General features: G+C 44.5%; 1 protein-coding gene across 4 annotated transcripts in view; it reads left to right on the forward strand.

The window, feature by feature from the left end:
* LOC106572350 (cingulin-like protein 1) overlaps positions 1-3739 on the forward strand; it is an 87725-nt gene extending 83986 nt beyond the window's left edge. For 2 of the 4 annotated variants that reach the window (XM_045694040.1, XM_014146401.2), the window contains one exon: positions 1-3739. This exon is cut by the window's left edge and continues 329 nt beyond it. The gene's annotated coding sequence lies outside the window, so the exon portion shown is untranslated. The other 2 variants (XR_001321107.2, XR_006758758.1) reach the window with 2 other exon arrangements.
* Positions 3740-5109: the final 1370 nt, after the last annotated feature.

Here is a 5109-nt window from a genome sequence, read left to right on the forward strand (position 1 = left end):
TTATAAACGTGCATAAATGGGACAAAATGGGATGGGATTGAATCTAGGCCATTATTGATAAAGGCACCATTCATACCACTAATACAGGACCTACAGGGAACGTACAACAGCATCCCGTCAGCCAATCAAATCACCACCCGCAGGTTTGATTTTCAGGTTCAAAAACTTACGTAGCATCTGATAAAAAAAAAAAGGGGTATTGAAAATGTGTTGAAAATGTATTGAAATTGGTATTGAAAATGTAAACCAGTGTGTCTTTATTTCTTGTCTTCCATCAGGCTGCGTTTCCCAAACTCGGTCCTGGGGACCCCAAAGGGGTGCACATTTCGGTTTCTAACACCACACAGCTGGTTCAAATGATCAAAGCTTTAATCAGCTGTGTATTGCGACCCCTTTGGGGTCCCGAGGTCCGAGTTTGGGAAACGCAGCCATAAAGGGAGTTTATTTGGTAAACTCCTGGACAAGATTTTTAGAATGTAAGTAAGTTAAAATCCTATGGGCTTGTATTTTTACTGATTCATTACTAGTGCCTTTAAAAGAGATAATCGATTGGAAAATAAAATTAAAAAAAAAACATTTTATTGAATCAATTGTACCAAATATGACTAACAATAAAAATAGACATAGGATTTGGGGATTATGTAATGTTGGGGATTTGGGCAATATTGTCTGCAAATTACCAAAGCAAATCGTAGTTTAATAGTTTGTTAGAAGCATTATACATTAATTTTCACTTATCTTTTATCTGCATGGTATTGGGATTACTGTGCTGCACTGTAGACTTCGGGGAAAAAGGGAGCTGTATTTTTTTTAAATATATATATATAAATTAAAAAGCTTTATTTTTACACCCATTCAGCAGAATGTGGAAGTATCTTCTTGAAGGACAGACAGCCTGAATCAGTGAAGCCGGTGGGACCATTTAACAGTATAATGCACTGTTTACAACACTTGTTACTTCAATCCTGAGCAGAACCTGGGTGAGCAAAACCTGGGTGAGCAAAACCTGGGTGAGCAAAACCTGGGTGAGCAGAACCTGGGTGAGCAGAACCTGGGTGAGCAGAACCTGGGTGAGCAAAACCTGGGTGAGCAGAACCTGGGTGAGCAGAACCTGGGTGAGCAGAACCTGGGTGAGCAGAACCTGGGAGTGAGTGAGGACCCAAGACAAACGTCTCACAGAAGAGGAAAGAGACCATGTTATTCTCGGGTTGGGGAATGTATTCTGTCTGCACGGTGGAAAGCTGCTGGATATGCATCTTACCTGATGGAACTGAATGACTTGCTGTCCTGCTGTTTACATGATAGAACATGGAGACCAGCGACTCTGTACTCTGCTGGCATAACTCTAAGTTAAACATGCATTAGACAGGACAGGACAGGACAAGACAGGACAGGACAGGTGGATTACTAAAGTCACTCTGTACTCAGGCTCCTCCATCACTGAGGTGGAATCACTAACAGTCACTCTGTACTCAGGCTCCACCATCACTGAGGTGGAATCACTAACAGTCACTCTGTACTCAGGCTCCACCATCACTGAGGTGGAATCACTAACAGTCACTCTGTACTCAGGCTCCTCCATCACTGAGGTGGAATCACTAACAGTCACTCTGTACTCAGGCTCCTCCATCACTGAGGTGGAATCACTAAAGTCACTCTGTACTCAGGCTCCTCCATCACTGAGGTGGAATCACTAACAGTCACTCTGTACTCAGGCTCCTCCATCACTGAGGTGGAATCACTAACAGTCACTCTGTACTCAGGCTCCTCCATCACTGAGGTGGAATCACTAACAGTCACTGTGTACTCAGGCTCCTCCATCACTGAGGTGGAATCACTAACAGTCACTCTGTACTCAGGCTCCACCATCACTGAGGTGGAATCACTAACAGTCACTGTGTACTCAGGCTCCTCCATCACTGAGGTGGAATCACTAACAGTCACTCTGTACTCAGGCTCCTCCATCACTGAGGTGGAATCACTAACAGTCACTCTGTACTCAGGCTCCTCCATCACTGAGCAGGTAGGGGCGAGGTTCCCGTGTGTATTGTGATGGGATTTGATATTGTGATATAAGACGTTGCCATTTTCTGGGTGTTTTGTCTGGTTGTGTTATTAGCTGTTTTTATTTGATGCAGTTAAGCTACAGCCTTTACATTTCTATGGTAAGACCTCTACTCTACTGGTCACTGTCAAGGGAAACATACAGTACTTCGCTTGGCCAAATGTTCCTTTGCCTTTCTTCACATGCTGGCAAGACCAAAAAAAGGGACGCAGTGTCATTGAGAGCCTGTTTTTTTTGTTGCTATAAACTACTATAGGCCTAATATATTAAAACGATAAGAGAGCAATAGTAATGGCGTCTTTTTGTAAGCGCTAAAGGAGGCTAACTCCAGCTTGGCTTGTTGACAAATCGTTTTTTTTGTTGTTGTTGTTGTAGGGTTTTTGGATATTAAACGGTAAAAATAAGGCCTGTGGTAAACACAGACTTCAGGCAATTTTATACATTTTGTTCTATGAGATAATCTTAACAATAACACTTGGCTCCTAACACTTAGCTGTTGTCATTCCATTTCTGAATAGTTATCGACTCTTTAGCAAAGGACTCATTTTGAGCACATAATTCATAAAGTTGATGTTAACTGACTGAGCCTGGTGTTAACCTCAAACCTTATATCCTGTTTATTTCACCCATAGGAATGTCTGCACGAACCAGGTGTAGAAAATGCTAACTCATTCTGTTTTTTTTAGGACTTCAAGCTAGCGAGTACTATAAGTGATATTACTTCATGTGAAGTCACGTGAAGTCACGTGAAGTCTGAAGTCACGTGAAGTAATATCACTTATAGTACTCGCTAGCTTGAAGTCATAAAAAAACCCGGAATGTGTTAGCATTTTCTACACCTGGTTTGTGCAGACATTCAGACTTCACGTGACTTCAGACTTCACGTGACTTCACGTGACTTCAGACTTCATGTGACTTCAGACTTCACGTGATTTCAGACTTCACGTGACTTCAGACTTCACGTGACTTCAGACTTCACGTGACTTCACGTGACTTCAGACTTCACGTGACTTCACGTGACTTCAGACTTCACGTGACTTCACGTGACTTCAGACTTCACGTGACTTCAGACTTCACGTGACTTCACGTGACTTCAGACTTCACGTGACTTCAGACTTCACGTGACTTCACGTGACTTCAGACTTCACGTGACTTCACGTGACTTCAGACTTCACGTGACTTCAGACTTCACGTGACTTCACGTGACTTCAGACTTCACGTGACTTCAGACTTCACGTGACTTCAGACTTCACGTGACTTCAGACTTCACGTGACTTCAGACTTCACGTGACTTCAGACTTCACATGCTAAAGGTGCTGGTATTTATTCTTCCTTTTCTGATGTTTTTATCTGCCTACAACTATGAATGTTAATATTAAATACTTTTTGTTAATGTTTCTGTGTTCCTTTCTTTGATATATTTTCAGTCCATCAAATATATAATATATTTTTTACACTTTGTTATGTGACGGAGGTCTGCGATAATCCAAAATTAGTGTACTTCATATCATAGGTGTATGTTTTGGTTGTAATTGATGATTGGACCAGCTTATTTTAATGTTGACTACACTGCGCTAAGGTCAATGTGCTATTGTTCAAATCTCTGACATGAATAACTACTTCCTGGAAGTTTATTTACATGTTCTAATTGGTAATAAAAGCAGACAGACGTTGGATTGCATTCTACATCTGCTTGTGTTTGACGTGCTGTTAAGTGTGTGTGTGTGTGTGTGTGTGTGTGTGTGTGTGTGTGTGTGTGTGTGTGTGTGTGTGTGTGTGTGTGTGTGTGTGTGTGTGTGTGTGTGGTGACATATTGCATGGGTGAACCTCCCTGACAAAGAGGAAGATTTAATTGAACCCAATCCAGATGGGAGTTGTCATAGAGAGGTATGGGAAGAGAGGAAGTACAGTAGCGTACAACACACACACACACACACACACACACACACACACACGGATGTGGGCATACACACTAACAGAAGCTGTCATGAAGAGAAGTACAGTAATATGGAACACAGACACACACATTAAAACGCTCCTCTGGACCGGATGACAGGGCATTAATAATCACATGAATATTCATGACCTGACTGTGTTGTGTGTCTCCTTGTCTCAGTATGTGGTCTGATTAGCAATTAAGGCCGTACAAGGGCAACAAGCTCTTACAGTGCAGAATACGACATTTGTCCAAAAAAAGGTCACATTTTGAAGGTTCATTTTAGGCATTAATTCCAAATGGCTAAGGGTTAAGGTTTGGGATTATTCAATTGAACACGCGACCCTGGGATTGAACACGCGACCCCCGGGGTTGAACACGCGACCCTGGGATTGAACACGCAACCCCGGGATTGAACACGTGACCCCAGGGTTGAACTCGCGACCCCGGGATTGAACACGCGACCCTGGGATTGAACACGCGACCCTGGGATTGAACATGCGTTCTCTGGGATTGAACACGCGACCCCGGGATTGAACACGCGACCCCGGGATTGAACACGCGACCCTGGGATTGAACATGCGTTCTCTGGGATTGAACATGCGACCCGGGATTGAACACGCGACCCGGGATTGAACACGCGACCCGGGATTGAACACGCGACCCTGGGATTGAACACGCGACCCTGGGATTGAACACGCGACCCTGGGATTGAACACGCGACCCTGGGATTGAACACGCGTCCCTGGGATTGAACACGCGACCCCGGGATTGAACACGCGACCCCGGGATTGAACACGCGACCCTGGGATTGAACATGCGTTCTCTGGGATTGAACATGCGACCCTGGGATTGAACATGCGTTCTCTGGGATTGAACACGCGACCCCGGGATTGAACACGCGACCCGGGATTGAACACGACCCGGGATTGAACACGCGACCCTGGGATTGAACATGCGTCTCTGGGATTGAACACGCGACCCTGGGATTGAACACGCGTCTCTGGGATTGAACACGCGACCCCGGGATTGAACACGCGACCCGGGATTGAACACACGACCCCGGGATTGAACACGCGACCCTGGGATTGAACACGCGTTCTCTGGG

This window comes from Salmo salar, chromosome ssa01, assembly GCF_905237065.1.
Source record: "Salmo salar chromosome ssa01, Ssal_v3.1, whole genome shotgun sequence".
Lineage (NCBI taxonomy): Eukaryota > Metazoa > Chordata > Actinopteri > Salmoniformes > Salmonidae > Salmo > Salmo salar.